Source organism: Rhinopithecus roxellana, chromosome 7, assembly GCF_007565055.1.
Source record: "Rhinopithecus roxellana isolate Shanxi Qingling chromosome 7, ASM756505v1, whole genome shotgun sequence".
NCBI classification, from domain to species: Eukaryota; Metazoa; Chordata; class Mammalia; order Primates; family Cercopithecidae; genus Rhinopithecus; species Rhinopithecus roxellana.
The window spans coordinates 114,865,889-114,888,044 of NC_044555.1; the positions used below are offsets into that span (position 1 = coordinate 114,865,889).

At 41.6% G+C, this 22,156-nt stretch overlaps 1 pseudogene; it reads left to right on the forward strand.

Moving 5' to 3' along the window:
* The first annotated feature begins 7,845 nt into the window (after positions 1-7,845).
* LOC104660933 lies at positions 7,846-18,059 on the forward strand (annotated as a pseudogene).
* The last annotated feature ends 4,097 nt before the right edge of the window (positions 18,060-22,156 follow it).

The window sequence follows — 22,156 nt, forward strand, 5'->3', positions numbered from 1 at the left end:
CCATTATATCCGCATTTGCTCATAGAAGTTACCGTTAGTAGTGAGGTTACTATTAAAAGCAAGACTTATCCCTACCCCTATAACGGTAGCGTGTAGCCACAGACGCCATAACAGGTATGTGGTAAGATTTTCTCTACAATCTAAAGAGTAAGTTTCAAAAGGAGTGGGGAGGTGAGACTCCAGATGGAGGCTTTGAGTAAAAAGGCCCTGAGTTAAGGCAGTTTTGGGCTTTGGGAAACTGCAGGTGCTTCTGTGGGAGCTGATTGTTATGAAGCCGGGTGGTGGCAGGGCCCAGACTCAGAAGCTGAGAGAAAAGTCTGGCATGGAAAACTACTTGAGCAGTTCCCTCTGGGTGGAGGATGAAGCAGAGAGTCTCCACATGGGGAAGTCATGAAGGTGTCCTTCGGCTCTGTCACTGGGGAGCTTGAACACAGTGCAAGGACTAGGTGGTTGATCCCCATCATCTACAAGGGTTTCCTGAGAAATGTGGTGAGAATTCCTTGATGTGGTGCTCAGAAGCCTCCAGGCTGGCACTCATTTGCCAGGCCTGGGAGAGCCCAAGCCCATTCCATTGACAGGACTTTTTGTTGGGTTCTTCTGAAAGTAATGTGGACAAGTCTAAGCAATGTGTAGATTTTTAGTGGAGCTTAAATGAAACTAGTGGTTAGGTGAATGATCAGTGGGAAAGGTGAAAAGGAGTTGGTCCTTAACAAATTCTACAATCTTTGAGTTGTATGCAGCTATGTAAGCCTTTCCTTACCTGAATGATACAATATATCCTTTTAGAAAGAAAATGTCCTGAGTTACATTTATGAAGCCAAACTTTTCGTGCAGTTCGTATTCCATGACATATTCAGCTGGATGTTCTCTTGACGTTTTCGATAAAAAACAAGTGCTGAAATTTTCTCAAAAGACAGTGGCAGACTTTGGGGTTATAATCATATTGATGACAACTACCACTTATTAAAATTCCAAGACTTGCCAAGCTGTGTGCCAGGTGTTTTACTCACATTACATACATTCCAGCAATTCTACAGCGGAGGGATTATCAAACCCATTTTACAGAGGAAGAAGCTGAGGTTACAGCTCATGACAAATTCCCCAAGATCCCATGATGATCACATGATTAGAAAGTGACTGGGCTGGAGCTTGAGTTCTGAAATCATCTAGACCCACACTGTCCCCGCTCCTCTCAGCCTGAGCATAGCCTTCTTCCTGTTAAGTCACTTCTCTTCACTCTTCCTAATGTCTTTCAGGTAACATAAAGAAGAAACCTGTGACAAAGTATTTAGATGGGCCTAGAGAAGAAAGGTGACAATGAGAATCAATACCATTCAGGGATCATTTTAGGCTTTCTTTAGCTAAATTCTTCCTGTTATGAGCCCTAGGTTTCTTGAGAGCTGACTCTGTCTGGGTGCCAGTACTTTTGTCCAGCCCCAGGCCTTTCCCACATTACAGCACCCTCCATTTGGTCTCCCCTGGGTGCTCTCTTGTGCAACTCTGGAAGCTGGTCTGCTGACTCACTTCTCACTGTGTCTCCCATCCTGAAGGCTGTGCCCAGCCCTCAGTGCAAGAGCCCAGAGACATCTGCCCTTTTCCTGACTTAGCACACTGTTTTTCCCTGGAGAAGTTCCCTGACGGATCCATCCCTCCCTGTGGCTCCTCTATGATAAAGGCCCTTCGATGTGACTATTCACTTTGGATAGTGACATTTCCATACCTAGGCTGGGCATCTTCAACACACGATCAACGTATTTCCACATAGGCTGCAGAGTAAAATCTGACTTTCCACATAACATATGGGTTTTAGGGATGTAATTCTAAGGTCAGATATAAACTATTTGAAATCTTCCTAATATTTGATATTTGTTGTATGATTTTAATGAGATGCATTATTTGAAACAGGGCACTGAACACAAACAGAGATGAATAAGCTTTTGTAGATGATCAAATGCCAATCTGTCCTTCAAAAACTTTGTGGATGAGGAAAGGCTATAGACATCCCCTTGTAAATGATCTACAAGAAGGTGAATTTCTGGAAAAAAACAATAACAAAATCTTGAAGACTGCCTAGGAGGTTAGCAGGGTACTTTGGGGGACATGCCAGCTCTGATGAGAAATAAACAATAGTTAAACATCCTTCCACTGTCTCTTGTGTGTGTACCTGCTCCACAGGAAAATCCTGGCTTGCAGTGAGCCACAGGCACGTGTATAGCTGTTCAGGAATGTTCTGTCATATGCAGGGTAGCAGAGGCTCAAAGGGTAGGTTATTTTTCATACACCAAATATATGAGAGAATTCTCAGCCTAAATAAATTATATAGGTTACTAAAGGGCAGTGCCAAGTGATATTGAGGGATTAACGTTGACCCTCCCTGCAAAGACTTACAGAATTGTTTTAAAACTGGATGTAATCCTGTATTTGAAACCACCAGGCACCTCGTAAGTGCAAGAAAAAGTTGGAAGATTTCAAGCCTATGCTGACATTCCCAGAAACAATTCCAAGCTATGAAGGGACTTCCTGTCATCAATTATAATGGTTGCTTTTCATTGAGCACCGTAATAACATATGGGAGAGGCTACAAGTGCCCATCTCTGTCTTGTCTAGCTCACTTTCCTGGCTGGTTCATTTGTAGACAGAAACCAGTGCATCATTCCCATGCTTCCATTTCTGTTCAGCAGTTGATATCTGTTGTGACGTGGAGCTACAAGGTGAAAGCAGCTTGGATTCCTGTCCAAAGTGAAAGCCAGGACCCGCTGTGGGTTAGTTTCTTATACCATAACAGAGTACCACAGGCTGGGTGACTTCAACGTTAGAATTGTATTTTCTCACATTTCTGGAGGCTAAATATCCAAGATCAAGGTGTTGGCCAGTTTGATTTCTTCCCTGGCTTCTCCGTGGCTTGCTGATGGCCACTGTCTCAGTGAATTCTTCCATGGTTGTTCCTCGGTCTGTGTGTCTGTGTCTTAATCTGCTCTTCTTATGACGACACCAGTCATATTGAATATGATCCTAACCACAAGATCTCAGTTTACATTAGTCGCCTCTTCAAAGGGTCTGTCTCCACATACAGTGACACTCTGCAGTCCTGGAGGTTGAGACTTGGATATATGAACTTGGAAAGAGGGACACAATTCAGCCCACAACACCCTGCCAACTTCAATCAGAATTTGTTTGCACAAAAATAAACTCGTGTTAAGCCATTTAACTTTCAGGGACGTTTTTCTCTTCCATCAGGTTACTGTTAATGTGACCACAGGAGTGCTCCTGTTCCTTTTCTTAGGGTCATTTCAATATTTGACTTAAAAGTAAATGGTACGTGTATTTTTGTTGCAAAAAAATTCTAAAAGTACATAGAAATGGCATTGTTGTCTTTACAAAGTTCCTCCAAGACTCAGCCTCCTACTCAGAAGTTCCCACAAGTAACAATGGGACCATGCAAATTTTAAATATGATTTTCCATTTTGGGCTTTCATAAAGATGGGTGTGCTATTTTATGTATACATATATATGTACATATACACACACGTGTAATGATATAATGATACACATATAGATCTGCCACTTACCTTTGCCACTATTATAAGTTCCGTTGCCTCGTCCACAAACTTCTACATTGAAATTAAAATGTGGCAGTCATTTCGAGATAGGATTATTTCAAAGACAATCAAATTAAAATGAGGTTATGAATGCTGGCCTTAATGGAAGTCGCTATAAAAAGGGGATATTTGTACATAGAGATATGAGTAGAGAGATGACAATGTGAGTAGACACAGAGGGAAGACAGCTCGGTACAAGGCACAGAGAGAAGCCTGGAAAACATTCCGCAATCACAGCCCTCATAAGGAACCAATCTTGTGTACACCTTGTTCTTGGGCTACCAGATTCCAAAACTGTGAGACAGTTAATTTCTGTTGTTTTGTCATCCAGGTTATGGTACTTTGCTATTGCAACCCTAACATGCCGTGATACTCACTTATTAAAATGTACCCAGCATCTTTCCATGACAGCACATAGAGATCTGCCTTACTTTGGCAACTTCCCCCAAGAATGCCAATTTATTTCTGTGCAATAACATACTGGACCTACCTCCTCCTGATGAACATGTATTTGCTTTTTCTTTGTGGCTAAAATTGGGATAAATATAATCAATATATTTGAGCATAAATTCTGGGACAAATGCCTGAAATTCCTTATAAGGAATACATATCAATGTGGAAGTTGAGTAGAAGTGAACAGGATATGAATAATTTTATACTTTTTAAAATGTTGCTGTCTTTTTCCACCAAAAGTTTCACCAATTAATTTCACTACACATTTGTTTATGTGGAAATAATTCATTTCTTGACAAACATATTTTATCAGAATTTTAAACCTTATTCAAACTTAGGGGTGAAAATCCTAGGTGAGTTGGGTTTTGGTAATGACTTTTTTAGATGCATCACCAAAATTTTGATCAAACTTATAGGTGCAAATCCTAGTTGACCTTGAGTTTGGTGGTGACTTTGTCAGATGCAACATCAAAAGTGCCAACATCTAAGAAAAGAGATATAAATTGGACTTCATTAAAATTAACAACTTCTACTCTAAAAGACTGTGAAGAGAAAAGACAAGCCAGAGACTGGGATAAATGTTCTGTGACACACATATCTGATAAAAGATATATATTCAGATATGCACAAAACACTGAAACCCAATTATAGGAAAACAGAAAACCTAATTGAAAATGGACAAAATATTCTAAACAGGTACCCCACCAAAGGATATATAAGAATAGAAAGTAATCGTACACAACTGTTCAATTTCTGATATGGTTATATGGCTCTGTGTCCCCACCAAAATCTCAACTCAAATTTTAATCCCCACATGTCAAGGGGGGGAGGTGATTAGATCATGAGGACAGTTTCCTCCATGCTCTTCCCCTTGTAGTGAGTGAGTTCTCACAAGATCTGATGGTTTTATACGTGTTTCGAAGGTCCTCCTTCGTGTTTCTTCCTGCCAGCTTGTGAAAAAGGTACCTGCTTCCCCTTCGCATTCCACCATGATCATAAGTTTCCTGAAGTCTCCCCCAGCCGTGTGGAACTGGGAGTCAACTCAACCTCTTTTTTAAAATAAATTATTCCGTCTCAGGCATTTCTTTACAGCCGTGTGAAAACAGAATAATACAATGTCATATATGATTAGAGAATCACAAATTGAAACAACTAAGATACAACACTACAGACCCAGAAGAATGGCTGAAACCCAAAACACTGAACCAACAAATGTTCACACGTGTGTTGAGGAACAGGAACTTTCAATCCGTGTTAGTGGGACAGACCTGAAGGAATCGTGACAGCCTATTGCTAAGTGAAAGGAGAAAATATAAAAAGGCGACATAATGTATGATTCTGGTCATACGATATTCTGGAAGAGGCAAGCTGAATACACTAAACATATTAGTGGTTTCCAAGGGCTCAGGGGTTGGAGTTGAGGAATGGGGGATTGATCAATAGGTGGAGTACACAGGAGATTTAGGATGGTGAAACAATTCTGTATGATACTGTAATGATGAATACTTATACTTGCCATTTCACACTTATCAAAACCTACAGCAACCATAATGTTGAGTGAATCCTGATGCAAACTGTGGACTTGACTTAATAAATAGGTATCAATACAGATCCATCAGTTGTAGCAAACGTGCTATAATAATACACATTTTAAATAATAGGAGACACTTTGTGTGTGTGTGTGTGTGTGTGTGTGTATGTGTTTGTGTGGGTGAGGCAGAGCAGGTAGGGTGGTGTAGATCTGTGGGAACTCTAATTTTGATAAAGTTTTCTCTCTGTATTTTTGGATTAGCAATGCTCTAAAAATGAAGCCCATTTTTTTAAAACATGCAGATAATTTGAACAAACACTTTATCAAAGAGGATATACATATTGGAAAGAGGCATGTAATGTCATTTGTCATTAGGGAGATGCAAACAAAAACCAAAGAAGTTTGCAATACACACTTATTACAATGGCTAAAATCCAACAATCTAAAAATATCAAATGTAAGAGAGGATATGGAACAACAGGAATTCTCATTCCTTGCTGGTTGTGATGAAAACTGATACAGCTGCACTGTTAAATCAGTATTTTCTGCACCTCTTCCTATGACATGGTGAAAGCTAAAACTATAAAGCAGAATGTAGTTGCCAGGGGCTTTGCAGAAGTGCAGTGACTGACCTCAAATGGGATGCACGGGAGAATTTTAGGTTGATGAAACTGGTCATTATGATACTCGGGTGGTACATATGGGCCTCCATGCATTTGCCAAAATACGTGTAACTTCACATAATAGTTAAATCTTATGTGTGTTTTTGAAATTGCTTTTTACTTTTACTTTCAGAGATAGAAGTACAGGTTTGTTGCACAGGTAAATTGTGTCATAAGGGTTTCTTGTACAGATTATTTCATCACCCATCTATTAAGCTTAGTACACATTCGTTATCTTTCCTGATCCTCTCTCTCGTCCCACTCTCCACCCTCTGAAAGGCCCCAGTGTGTGTTGCTCCCCTCTGTGTGTCCATGTGTTCTCCTCTCTAGCTCCCACTTATAAGTGAGAAATGTAGTATTTGGTTTCCTGTTACTGTGTTAATTTGCTTAGAATAATGGCCTCTAGCTGTATCCATGCCATGGAATGGGATTTTTTTTTTTTTTTTTTTGTAAGTAGCAACAACAAAGAACACTTCAACCCAGACTAGGTGAAAGAGAATGTTAAGATCACATACAGCAGTAACAACGGAGATTGACAAAGTGGAAGGATTTGGAATGGATTTTAGAGGTTGAAGGAAAAAACTTGCCATTGGATTGGATTTCGGATAAGACAAAGGGAGAAATCAAGCACAAAAGGAAAAATTGTGCCACCTTTGATGGTAACAAATATCAAATGAAGACATACTTTGGTTTTTCAACTTTTTGACAGCCTTCATGTGTATTTTGTAATCACTCTGACACACGCACAAATGTTTCTTATTCCTTGAAATCTGGGAATGCCCTCCCCTCCTTCAACCTGGTGCCCAACAATTCTACATTCATGGCACCTATGGTAAACCTCCACTGGCAGTGGCAGCATCTTCACTGAAGGCTGAATCTAAGTGAGAAAAAGGAACTGAAGGTGAGTCATTTGGGGTATGTTTGGAGAAGGGTTATGTTCACTCCTTTAAAGGGCCCCTGACACTCCCCACTGATTCAATTCCAAGAACCTCTCTCTTCTGGAAGGGAGATTTATTTTCAATACCAGGAGGTAAAAGGATAGCCTGCCATTTTCTATTTACTATCCATAACTAATGCTCCTTTCTTGGGACCTCAGAAGAAAAGCTCCATGAGGATAATTCCCAAGGATATGGAGCCAGAGCTGGAATTTACCCACCAGCTGCCTCCCAGTCTGGCAGAAGAGCTTCCTTGTCTGTGGGTTTCCACCTTGAGCGCTGAGGTTTGATGATCCACCAATCCTGGCTATGAGCAGAGGCCAACTGCCCCTGGGACACGGAGACAAAGCTAAGGAAGGAAGTCAGCTCACGCACAGCTGAGTTGATCCTGACCATAGTGGGTGGACAGAACCCAAATCATCATGGTAATCTCTGGCAGAGCCACAGTTCAAGCTTTTTTGAAATCTCAGGGCTCATGAATCCTTCTGAGGGTCCTGTCAGGAGTAAGAGCAGCTGAAAAGAAGTATGTGGAGCTCTTATCCATGTGGAGAGGCAGATAGCCCTTTACTCCCCTATCCTGTGAGCAACCTGGCACTGCCACTAAGTTAGTAAAGTGTTTGTGGACCTGGTCAGGGTGTCTGTCATCAACACAGCAGCCCTCCATCATGACTATCTGGAATAGAACTGTTCAGGTTATATTTCTTGAATCACCAGAGTTCCAGGGGTCGGCAGGAGGACAGTTCAAGTAAGAGGGGAAATAAATCCATCACTGTCCCAGGTAGCCTTCCCCCAGTTACTATTGAGGTCTAAGTTCTACTCTCAAAAAGCAAAGGCTTATGAAAGCAGCTAGGGCTTCTATGGGCAAGACAAGGGGGAGAGAGGTGGTGCCATTTCCTCTGTTCCTCTTTGACTCATATCATCTCGCTCCACTTGTTACTGAAGAGACCACTGACCCCAGAGTCTTTCAGTTCTTTCAACTCCAGCCTTACTGATGCTCTAATTTACTCATCCTGCTGACTCACTAAAAGGTATTCTATACAAAGACTTGTTTATTATTCTGTGCATTTCTGTGTTTTTGAAGTTTTTATAATAAACGTTTTTAAAGTAGGTTTTGAATTTCCCTGTAATTGCATTTTTGTATAATATGAAAAAGGGTTCCACTTACATTAAGGTTCTTTATATGGATATTTAGTTGTTCCACTGATACTTATTTCAACAAGACAGTCTGCAGTGCTAAACCTGCAACACATTTTAATCAATTAAGCTTGCATTTATACATATTTTGTTGGTTTTATTTTTCAGGAATTTCCATTCAGTTCCATTGGTCTATCTGTTAATCCGTGCACCCAGATAGCCAACGCTTCATACAATAGCTCCTTTGTAATTCTTACTATCTGTTGGATGAATTGCACTTTTTCAAGAGTGTATTGACTATGCTTGGCTGTTTGCATGTCTTTATATTTTAGAATCAGGTGATTCACAGATGCCTTCATGTCCAAAGGCATTTGTTTGTTTTGATTTGGGATTACAATTATTCTATCGATTCCGTTTAAGGAAAACTATTGAAACTTCGTTCCCATGAATTTATTTTATTTTATGTTCCTGTGGGTCTTCATTAATATTTTTGAATAACATGTTAATGGTTTTTCTGTAACGTTTTACTTTTGTTAGTTTTTTTTTTAAGGTACTTAATGTTTGGAATGATAGGTTAGAGGTTATGTTTTCTTTATTTTCATATTCAATGTTGCCGCAAGAAAACAAAGTTTATTTTTCGTATGTTGATTTTATACCTAGGAAATTCATGTATTTTCATCTCTTGAGAAGCTGGGCCATTCCGCTCTTGCTGGTGGTATGTGCATTTGAGCACAGACTCTGCTGCTGCTGCCTCAATGAAGCACTTTAGACAGCAACTCCCAGCAGAGTGTTGTGGTCGGTGGACAAGAAACACCTCGGTGTCTCTAGCAGAGCAGCTGCTTTATATCAAAAGGGACAGAGAACAATGATGTGGGCCTGGTACCAGTCCCCAAAGGTGGAGCACACAGCCCAAGAGTACTGACCTGAGCTTTTTTCCCCTAACATCTTCCAGAAATGAAGTCACTTGGCAGAACCCACCACCGTGAAACCCTCAAGGGCATCAAGGAGTATAAAAGAATAAAAAATCCATTCAAAATGTAGTAACTTCAAATAGCAAAGGAACATCAGCCCACACAGATAAGAAAGAACCAGCACAAGAACTCTAGCAACTCCAGAAACCAGAGCCTCTTCTTCCCTCCTCACTACCACACTAGTTCTCCAGCAATGGTTCTAAAGCAGGGTGAAATGGCTGCAATGAGAGACACAGTTTAGAATCTGGATAGGGACACAGATCATCGAGATTCAGGAGAAAGTCAAAATCAAATCCAAGGAATCTGAGGAATCCAATAAAATGATACAAAAGCTGAAAGATGAAATCACCAGTTTAAGAAGGAACCAAGCAGAACAGATAAGGCCGGAAATCTCACTGAAGGAATCTCAGAACGCAATTAAAAGTAGTAAAAACAGGATAGACCCAACAGAGGAAAAATCTCTGAGCCTGAAAACCAGTTCTCCCAATCAACTCAGGCAGAAAAAAATTATATAGAAAAAGAATAAAAAATAATGCCTTAAACCTCCAAGACATTTGAGATTATGTAGTGAGACCAGTCCTGCAACACATTGGCATCCCTAAAAGACAGGGAGAAAGAAGAAGCAACTTGGAAAACAAATTTGAGGGTATCATTCACAAACATTACTCCACCCCTGTTGGATGGCCAAGCTTCAAATTCAGGAAATCCTGCGAATCTCTGTGAGATACTATACAAGACAACCATCCCCAAGTCACATAATCATCATATTCTCCAATGTCAAGATGAAAGAAAAAATATTAAAGGCAGCTAGAGAGGAGGAACAGGTCACCAACAAAAGGAACGTCATCGGAGTGGACATCAGGTGGATAAATGTCAGGTGATATTTATCCTGGTAAATATCAACACTTCTCTCTGAGTAAATCATCATTTACATAGTACTTGCGTATGCTTATGGGTTACATGAGGTACTTCGACGTAGGCTTGCTATGTGTAATAATCACATCAGGGAAATGGGTTATCCACAAGCATAGACATTTACCCTTTGTGTTTCAAACAATCCAATTACACTCTTTTAGTTATTTCAAAAAGTACAACTAACTCATTTTGACTATGGTCACCCTGTTGTGATAGCAAAGACTAGGTCTTTTTGATTCTCTCTAACAGTTATTTGTAAACATTAGGCATCCTCATTTCTCCCCCAGGCCCCCTCTACATTTCTCAGCCTCAGGTAACCATCATTTTACACTTTATCTCCATGAATGCCATTGTTTTGATTTTTAGCTTCTACAAGTAAGCGAGAACATGTGAAATTTGTCTTTCTGTGCCTGGCTTATTTCACTTATCATAATGACCTCCAGTGCCACACATGTTGATGAAAATGACAGGGTCTCATTGCTTTTATGGATGAATAGTATTCCATTGTGTATATGTGATACAATTTCTTTATCCGGTCATCTGCTGATGAACACTTAGGTTGTTTATAATCTTGGCTATTGTTAATAGTGCTGCAGTGAACATGGTTGTGCAGGTATCTCTTCAGTGTACTGATTTCCTTCATCTTGGGTAAATACCGAGGAGTGGGATTACTGGATAGTATGGTAGTATTGTTTTCATTTTTGGAAGAGTCTCCAAGCTGTTCTCCATAGTGGTTTTACCAATGTGCATTCCCACCAACAGTATAAACAAACTGTCATACACCTATACAATGGATTACTATGCAGCCATAAAAAGAAAAGGCCTCCCAGACATGGAAAGACGGGTATGAACATGAAAAGCGTGTTGCTAAACAAAAGAAGTTTCTCTGATTCCTTGGTTATAAATTACTCCTATTTCAGTTATCCAAGCTATGGTGTCCTTTTTATGTTGAGATTCCTGGCCAGGAGCAGTGGCTCATGCCTGTAATCCCAGCATTTTAGAAGACTGAGATAGGTGGATCACCAGAGGTCAGGAGTTCAAGACCAGCCTGTTCAACATGGTGAAACCCCGTCTCTACTAATAGTACAAAAAAATTTAAACTTAATTACCTCTTCAAAGTTTGTCTTCAAATACAGTCACATTCTGGGATACTGGGTTTGAAGACTTGGATATATGAATTTTTGGAGTGAGTCATAATTCAGCCCATAATACTCTGCCAACTAAAATCAGAATGTATGCGCCAAAAAATAAACTTGTTGTGTTAAGTCATGTAAATTTCAAGGATTTTGTTGTTGTTGCTCCATGAGCTTACCCATATTTTATCTTCCTACTGGACTGCTCCTCATGCTTTTCTTAGGCTTATTTCAATATTTTTCTTACCAATAAATACTGCCTATATTTCTGTTGCAAAATTTAAAAAAGAGGTAGAAATCACAATTCTCCCCTTTGGAAAGTTCCTCCAAAATTCAGCCCCCTATTCAGAAGTTTCCACAATTAACCATGTGGTGTTTACATTTACAAGCTGATTTAGAATTTTGAGAAATTTTTTTATATAATTTATACATATATACATATATGAGCGTGTGTCTGTGTTTACAACTACACATGGGTAATAATATACATATAGGTCTGCCACTTCCCTTTCCACTATTATAGGTTCAGTTGCATCCCCACTAAAATCTTATGTTGAAGTTTATATGTGGCATTATTTGGAGTCAGGATTATTTCAGAGGTAAGTAAGTTCAAAGTGGTTATTAAAGAAGAGCTGGTATTATTCTTACTGAAACAATTCCAAAAAAATTGGAAAAGGAGGAACGTCTCCCTGACTCATTCTATGAGGCCAACATCATCCTCATACCAAAACCTGACAGAGACAGACAAACAAACAAAAAAATAAAACTTCAGGTCAATATCCTTGAAGAACATTGATGCAAAAATGCTCATCAAAATACTGGCAAACCGTATCCAGCAGCATATCAAAAAGCTTATCCACCAGGATGAAGTCGGCTTGATTTCTGGGATGCAAGATTGGTTCAACACATGCAAATCAACAAATATGATTCATCAAATAAACAGAAACAAAGATAAAAACCACGTGATTATCTCAACAGACGCAGAAAAAGTTTTTGATAAAATTCAGCATTCCTTCATAATAAAAACTCTCAATAAATTAGGTGTTGAGGGAACATACCTCAAAGCAAAGTCTTAGGATACAAAATCAACGTACAGAAATCACTAGCAGTCCTATACACCAATAACAGGCAAGGTGAGAGCCAAATCACGAATGAACTTTTTTCACATTTGCCACAAAAGGAATAATATAGCTAGGAATACAACTAACAAGGGAAGTGAAGTATCTCTACAAGGAGAAAGACAAATCTCTGCTCAAATAAATCAGGGATGACACAAGCAAATGGAAAAACATTCCATCCTCATGGATAAGAAGAATCAGTATCATGAAAGTGGCCATATCGCCCAAAGCAATTTATCGATTCAATGCTATTCCCACTCATCTTCTACTGACATTCTTCACACAACTAGAAAAAAATTTTTTTGAAATCCACATGTAACCAAAAAGAGCCCAAATAGCCAAGGCCATCCTAAGCAAAAAGAACAAAGCTAGAGGCTTCACGCCACCTGACTTCAAACTATACTACAATCTAAAGTAACCAAACAGTATGGTACCAGTACAATAACTGACACATAGACCAATGGAATAGAATAGAGAACCCAAAATAAGACTGCACACCTAAAACCATCTGAACTTTGACAAACGTGACAAAAACAAGCAATTGGTAAAGGACTCCTTGTTGAACAAAGGCTTGCCTTATGCAGAAAATTGAAACTACACCCCTTCCTTACACCATATACAAAAATAACTCAAAGTGGATTAAATACTTCAAGGTAAACCCCAAAACTATAAAATCTTTAGAAAACACCTAGGCAATACCATTCAGGAAATAGGCACGGGAGAAAATTACATGACAAAGATGCTAAACATAGTTGCATCAAAAACGAGCATTGACAAACAGGATGTATTTAAAGTAAAGAACTTCTGCAGAACAAGAGAAACTATCAACAGAGTAAACAGACAACCCAGAGAATGGGAGAAAATTTTTGCAATCTGTGCACGTGACAAAGGTCTAATATCCAGCGTCTCCAAGGAATTTAAACAAATTTACAAGAAAAAAACCACTCCATTAAAATGTGGGCAAAGGACATGCGCAGACACTTTCCAAAAGAAGACATACATGCTGCCAAGAAGCATATGAAAAAAGCTCAACATCACTGATCACTAGAGAAATGCCAATCAAAACTCCAGTGAGATACCACCTCAACCAGACAGAATGGCTATTATTAAAATGTCAAAAAATAAGAGATCATGGTGAGGTTGTGGAGAAAAAGGAATATTTTTCCTCTGTTGGTGGGAGTGTCAATCAGTTCAACTGTTGGGGAAAATTGTCTGTCAAATTCTCAAAGACGAAGAGACCAAAATAGCATTTACTGAGCCAGCAAACCAATTACTGGGCATGTATTTAAAGGAATATAAATGGTTCTATTATTAAGACATATGCAAGTGTATGTTGAATGAGGCACTATTCACAATAGCAAAGACACGGAATCAACCAAATGCCCATCAATGATAGACTGGATAAAGAACATCTGGTATATATATACCGTGGAATACAATGCAGCCAGGAAAAGGAATGAGATCAAGTGTTTTGCAGGAAAATAGATGAAGCTGGAGGCCATTATCCTTGGCAAAGTAACAGAGGAACAGAAAACCAAATGTCAAATGTTCTCACTTATAAGTGGGATCTAAATGTGGAGAACACACGGACACATAGAGGGGAACAATGCACACTACGGCCTACCAGAGGACAGAGGGTGGGAGGAGGGAGAGGGTCAGGAAAAATAACTAATGGATATTGGCTTAATACCTTGGTGATGAAATAATATGCATAACCAACCTTCATGACAGACATTTACATACATAAAAAGGCTGCGCATCCTGCACATGCAGCATGAACTTAAACTAATAGTTAACAAAATGTGGTTATTAATGCCGACCCTAATCCAATATGATGGGAGTCATTATAAAAAGGAGAAATTTGGACACCGTGCTATGAGTAGAGGGATGACCATGAGAACATACACGGAGTGAAGACAGCCGTCTACAAGGCAGGGAGAGAACCTGGAAAACATCCTCTCCTCACAGCCCTCAGCATGAAACAACCTTGTGTACACTTTGCTCTTGGACCACCAGACTCCAAAACTGTGAGAAAGTCACAAAACTCTGGAAATCCAATCGTGAGAAAAAAGAAAACCGAGTATAAAATGGGCAAGATAATCTGAAAAGATATGCCAGCAAAGAATATATACGAATGGAAAATAAGCACATAAAACTGTCGAATGTCCTATGTCATTACGGATATGCAAATTAAAACTAGGAGATAGCACTCGACCCCCAGGAGAATGGCTGACATCCCAAACACTGCAACATCAAATGTCGACGTGCATGTTGAGCAACAGGAAGTTTCAGGCACCGTTGGTGAGATAGACCTGGAGGAATCGTGAATGCATATTGCTAAGTGAAAGAAGAATAGCTAAAAAGGCGACATAATGTAAGATTCCAGTCATACAATACTCTGGAATGGTGAACTATGAGTACACTAAAAATATCAGTCGTTTCCACGGGCTGATGGGTAGGGGGTGGGACATGGGGAATTGATAAATAGGTGGAGTACACAGGAGATTTAGGATGGTGACATAATTCTGTATGATAATGGAATGATGAATATTTGCCATTACACACGTATCAAAAGTATAGCATCCACAATGTTGAGTGAGTCCTGATGTAAACTGTGGACTCGACTTAATAGTGAGGCATCAATAGAAGTCAAATAAACTGTACCAAGTATGCCATAATAATACAAAATGTAAATAATAGGAGACACTGTGTGTGTGTGTGTGTGTGTGTGTGTGTGTGTGTGTGTGTGCGCGTGCATGGGGCAGGGCAGGAGGATGGTGTAGATATTTAGGAATTCTCTGTACTTTTGATGAGGTTTTCTCTTTGTATTTTTGGATTAACAATGCTCTAAAAATGAAGTCTGTTAGTTGTTTAAAAGATGCAAATGATTTGAACAGACATTTTACCAAAGAGGATATACACACTGCAAAGAAGCATATAACATCATTTGTCATTAGGGAGATGTAAACAAAACACAAAAAAAATTGGAATGCACACTTGTTTGAATGACTACAATCTGAAAATCTAAAATGCCAAATGTAAGCGAGGATATGGAACAATGGGTATTCTCATTCCTTGCTAGTTGTAATGAAAAATGATACAGCCACACTTTTAAACTCGTATTTTATGAACTTACGCATATGAGAAATTGTGAAAGTTAAAACAATGTGAACTGAAAAGAGAGCATAGTTGCTAGGAGCTGTGGAGAAGTGTAGTGACTGACCTCAAATCGGATGCACACAGGACTTTTAGGGTGATGGAACTGGTCAGTATGGTACTTGGGAGGTAAATGTAGTACTCAATGCATTTGCCAAAACACATATAACTTCACCTCATAGTTAAATCTGATGTGGGTATATTAAAACATAAACACGAATTGGATTTTTTAAAAGGATTCCAGGCTGCTGAACAGATGACGGTTTTCTTCTGGGACAAGAATAGGCAAAGAAGCAACAATGAGAAAGCCTTTGACATAGGCTAAGTGAGAGCTGATATTAACTTCACACACAGCAGTAAAGGGGAAGGATTCGGAATGGATTTGAGAGGATTACAGAAGAATGGTTGCTGTCTGGACAGAAGAGGGAGGGAAGATAGACCCTCGGAGGCCCAGTCCCACTGTGGATGGATGCAATTCTGCCTCTCTTCCACCTTGCAGGTCTCAGGGATGGGTGGGGCTTATTCGGAGGTGAAAGACTCAGCTGGCTAGAGGCAGGCAGCCCAGGCAGTTTCAGGAGTCCAGGCACAGCACCTAGGAAGGTTGGAAGGGAACACCCATGGATGGAAGTGCCCCTCCCGTGTCCCTGTGCCTGTGGCCAGCTCTGGAGGACATCAAGCTTGCCAGATGTACAACTTTCTGACTTCCATTTTAAGAGTCAGCCAGAGAGGCCGGGTGCAGTGGTTCACGCCTGTAATCCCAGCACTTTGGGAGGCCGAGGAGGGCGGATCACGAGGTCAAGAGATCGAGACCATCCTGGCTAACACGCTGAAACCCCGACTCTACTAAAAAATACAAAAAGCTAGTCAGGCGAGGTGGCAGGTGCCTGTAGTCCCAGCTACTCGGGAGGCTGAGGCAGGAGAATGGCGTGAACCCGGGAGGCGGAGGTTGCAGTGAGCTGAGATCTGGCCACTGCACTCCAGCCTGGGTGACAGAGCGAGACTCCGTCTCAAAAAACAAACAAACAAAAAAAAGGAATCAGCCAGAGTAAAAGATTTCTCTGAGGAGGGCAGCTTCAGTTAAGCAGAGGGAGGAACGCCAGGGCTGGCCACTTAATGAGAAGAGAACTCTTTGAAAGGACGGAGACCTCCCACCACTAAGCACCCAGCACTCCCCACCTACTACCAGTTTCCGAGTCTGGGGCTCTGCCTGCCATCTGTGCCCCAAGATGCTCTCTCACATCCTCCTACAGGTTCCCAGGGAACAAACCCCTTATAAAAACAGGACACCTATGAGGCCCTAGAGCACCACCTTAAGAGAAGAAGAGCTGTAAGTTGGCCTTTGTCACCCATCATGGGTGAGTTTCTCAACTGAGGCCACTCACACTGTCCCTCCGTCCCTCAGGCCTCTGGGATCCCATCCTCCCCATCCCTGCTGTAAGGATGCTACTTCTGAAAAACAGTCATCACGCCTCTTCCCAAGCTGTCCCCACCTCAACTTTGAGCAAGACTTCCAGAACCCAGTTCTGATACAGGTCTTGGTAGATGCACAGGATTCCACAGATGAGGAGGAGGAAGCCTCCTCCATTTCCTCTTCCTCTTGCCACTTTTTATTCCCCTCCTGCTCTTCCTGCTCTTCCTCCTCCTCATCCTCTATTCTGGTTCTGGATGCTCCAGAGGATGAGGACATGCCTGCTGCTGGGTTTCCAATTCTTCTCCAGAGTGCTCCCAGGATTCCTCTTCATGATGCTCCCCAGAGACCTCTGAGCTCCTGCTCTTTCTCCCCTTTGTGAGGCCCATTGGATGAGGAGTCCAGCAGGCAAAAAGTGGAGGATACACCTACATGGCATGCCTCTTCAGACAGTGAATCCTTGCTCACATGTGCACTGGATGAAAAGGAGGCTGAGTTGGTGCAGTTGCTTCTCCTCAAATATCAACCAAAGGAGCCTGTCACAAAGGCTGAGATGCTGACGACTGTCATCAAGAAGTATAAGGACTGCCTTCCCATGATCTTCGGGAAAGCTCACGAGTTCATAGAACTAATGATTGGCATTGCTCTGACTGAGATGGACCCCAACAACCACTCCTATGTCTTTGAAAACACAGTAGAACTCAGCGACCAGAGGAGGCTGAGTGACGGCCAGGGAATGTCCAAGAACCACCTCCTAATTCTTATTCTGAGTGTGGTCTTCATCAAGGGCAGCTGTGCCTCTGAGGTCATTTGGGAAGTGCTGAATTCGATAGGGGTATATGCTTGGAGGGAGGCCTTCATTTATGGGAAGCCCAGGGAGCTCCTCACTATAGATTGGGTGCAGAGAAAGTACGTGGAGCACCGGGAGGTGCCTAAGAACTCTCCTCCACATTATGAATTATTGTGAGGTCTAAGAGCCCATTCAGAAATGAGAAAGAGGAAAGTCCTAGAGTTTTTAGGCAAGCTCGACAGTACCATTGCTAATTCCTTTCCATCCTGGTACGTGGATGCTTTGAAAGATGTGGAAGGCAGAGCCCAGGCTGTACTTGACACCACAGATGATGCTACTTCCACGGCCAGTGCAAGCCCCAGTATCATGTCCACCAACTTCTGTCCTGAGTCAAGTCTGAGGCTGAGTCCCCCTCTGTGTTGGAAGAGGGCAGTCGAGGTTCCAGGCAGGGGAGGGCGAGAGTGGAGCTGGAGGGACCACAGTGTTCTTTGTGTTCCTGTTTCATATGAGTGACTTAGAATTTAACGTTTTGTTGGGGGGGAGCAGTATTTTTCAAATGCTTCCCCTTTTGGTTGGCTGAATTCACTTCAGAATCTTAGTTCATGAAAATTGTCACACATGTACTGCTGTTTGTCTGGTTTAAGAGTAAGGATTTGATAGTTTGTAAGGAAAAACCTTCTGTCTTATGATCTGCACAGTAGAATGTGGTGTTGGGATTGGATTGGAATTTTCTTTGAAATGTGAAAGAACTCAGTGTTTAAATCGTGGAACAAAATAAAGGATTGTTAATTTTTGACATTCCTCATCCTCCTTATTCCGTTGTTCTTGACAACTACAGCTATATATCTGGGTTTGTTTGGCTTGTTCAAGAAAGTAACAGAGTTTAAACCTTAATAAATAAAAGCACCGCCGACTCCGTTACTTGCTGAACATTATGTTCGGCATTCGCTTGCGGAAGGCGCTGTTCTTTGTGGGGATACTATCAAAACAAGGTTTCTTTCCACCCATAACACGGTAAAGTCTAGGTTCAGAAGCCATATCAGGAAGGGGAAGATTTTCTCTATGATCTAAAGAATGAGTTTCAACAGTGGGGACGTGAGACTTTAGATGGGGCCTTCAAGTGAAAAGCCCCTGAGCTCAGGCAGTTTTGGGCTTCAGGAAACTGCAGGTGCTTCTGTGGGAGCTGATTGTTATGAAGCCGGGTGGTGGCAGGGCCCAGACTCTCAGAAGGTGAAAGAAAAGTCTGGAATGGAAAACTACTTGAGCAGTTCCCTCTGGGTGGAGGATGAAGCAGAGAGGAGTCTCCACATGGGGAAGTCGTGGAAGGTGTCCTGCGGCTCTGTCACTGGGGAGCGTGAACACAGTGCAAGGACTAGGTGATTGATCCCCATCATCTGCAAGGGTTTCCTGAGAAATGTGGTGAGAATCCCTTGATGTGGTGCTCAGAAGCCTCCAGGCTGGCACTCATTTGCCAGGCCTGGAAGAGCCAGAACCCAGTCCATTGACAGGACTTTTAGTTGGGTTCTTTTGAATGTAATGTGGACAAGTCTAAGCAAGATCTACATTTTTAGTGAAGCATAAATAAAACTAGTGGTTGGATGGACCAGCAATGAGGAAGGTGAAAAGGAGTTTGTTCTTGACTCAAAATACCATCTTTCAGTTGCATTCCAGCTGCAGACGTCTGGCCTTACCCAAGTTATACGATATATCCTTTCAGAAAGACAATGTGTTGAGTTGTATTTGTGAAGCTGAATTATTGGTTGAGTTCTTTTTCGGTGATGTATTCAGCTACACATTTTCCCAGAGTTTTGCATAATAGAAAGAAGAGCTGAAGTTTTCAAAAAAAGTAGTGGTAGCCTTTGGGCTTATAATCATAATTGATATCAACTGCCATTTATTAAGTTCCAGTGTATTTCGGACCCTGTGCCACATGCTTTACTCACATTCCATATATTTCTGCAACTCGACAAGACAGAACTTATCCAACCCATTTCACACATGGAGAACCTGAGGCTCATAGTGCTTGATAACTTCCCCAAGATCACTTGGCTAGAATGCGACAGGGCTGCTACTTGAACCCTGGTATGAATTCGTCTAGGCCCACACTGTTCCCACTGCCCCCAGCCTGAGGGAGGCCTTCTGCCTGTGATGTCATTTCTCTTCACACTTCTCAATATCTTTGAGGTGACCTAAAGGTGACCCTGTGGCTAAGATATTAGGTTAAGCCTAAAGAAGGAAGGTGACACTGACAGTGAAATACAATTCAGGACTTCTTGTGGCCTTTCTTTACTTAAAGTCCTCCTGTTGTGAGGCCTAGGTGTCTTGAGAGCTGACTCTGTCCAGGTGTCAGCAGTTGTGTTCAGTCCCAGCTCTTTCCCACATTATAGGACCCTCGTTTTGACCTTCTCTGCGCGCTCCCTTGTCTTATTCTGGAACCTGGTCTGCTGATCAGCTTGTCACTAAGGGTTCTTGTTGTGAAGGCTGCGGCCTGCTCCCAGGGCTGTGGCCTGGAGTCAACTGCCCATCCCCTGCCATAGGCCATTCCTACTCTCCGCAGACGTTCCCTGCATGCTCCATCCCTCACCCAGCATCCTCTGTGATAACAACAGCTCTTTGATCTAAATGTGCGTTTTGCACAGTGATGTTTCAATACCCATAATGGGAATCTTCAACACACTCTCAAAGCATTCCCAAATAAGCTGGTGAGTAGATCTTATTTGCCACACAATATACTGGTTTTAGGGATGGAATCCTAAGGTCAGAGACAGAGATTTGATATCATCCTGAAATTTGATATTAGGAGTAGGATTTTAAAAAGACGTGCTATTTGAAAGAGGCCACTGAACACATACACAGAGGAATGAATGTTCATAGGTGATCCAAAACCAAAGCTTCCCCAGAAACTTTGTAGAAGAGACTATAGAAATCACTTTGTAAATAAACAACTACAGGAAGCCAAATTTCTAAAAAACAAAACTACCACAACATTCTGAAGTCCACCCATGATGCGAACAAGGGTTCCTTGGCGGACATGCTAGCTCTGATGTAAAAAGAAAGCAGTAGTGCACTATCCTTCCCCTGTCTCTTGTCTGTGTAGCGGCACCACAGGGAAATTCTGGTTTGCAGTGTGTCACAGGCACCTGTGCAACTGTAGGAACGGCCAGTCACTGGAAGGTAGCAGAGGTTCACAGGGTAAGATATTTAGCATACAACAAAAGAATGAGAAAATTATCAGCCTAAAGAGATTTTATAGGTTACTAAAACGACAGTGTAGGCCGGGCATGGTGGCTCACGCCTGTAATCCCAGCAATTTGGGAGGCTGAGGCGGGTGCATCACCTGAGGTCAGGGGTTTGAGACCAGCCTGGCTAGTATGGTGAAACCCCGTCTCTACTAAAAATACAAAAAAATTATCCAGGCGTGGTGGTGGCCACCTGTAATCCCAGCTAGTCGGGAGGCTGCAACAGGAGCATCACTTGAACCTGGGAGGCAGAGGTTGCAGTGAAACCAGATGGCACCACTGCACTCTAGTCTGGGTGACAAGAGTGAGATTCTGTCCACCTCCCCCCTCCAAAACAAAAAATGACAGTGCAGAAATTGGTATTGAGGAAAAAAGGTGGAGCCCTCCCTGTGAAGACTTAAATAATTGTCTTAAAAGTAGATGTAATACTGTATTGGAACTCGCAATTTCCTACTAGGATCTGAAAATAGTTGGGAGAGTTCACGGCAATGTTTGCCTTCCCAGAAACTCTTCCAAGAAATGAAGGGACTTATCGTCATAAATGTTCATAGTTGCTTATCATTGAGCAATGTCATGGTTTATGGGAAAGACTACAAGTGCCCATTTCTATCGTGTCTGCCTCTCTTTCCTGGATGGCGTATTTGTAGTTAGGGAGAAGCCAGTGAAACAACGGCTGAAGGTAATGCTTTCTTTTCACTTCAGCAGTTACCATAGGTTGTGATGTGGAGCTCAAAGCTGGAAGCAGCCTTGATTCCTGGATCGCGCGAGAGCCGAGACTCATTGTGTATTTGTTTATTATCCCATAAGAAATTACCACAGGCTGGGTGGCTTAAACAACAGAAATTTATTGTCTCATATTTCCGGAGGCTGAAAATCCAAGATCAAGAGGTTGGCTGATTTGGTGTATCCTGTGGCTTTGTTCTGTGGCTTGGAAATGGCTCTGCCTTCTGACTGAATTCTCACGTGGTTAGTACTTGGTATGTGTGTCTGTGTCCTAATTTCCACTTCTTATAAAGACATTAGTTATATTGAATAAGGTCCTACACATATGACCGTATTGAACCTTAATTGTCTCTTCAAAGGTTCAATCTCCAAATATCCAAGGTTTAAGA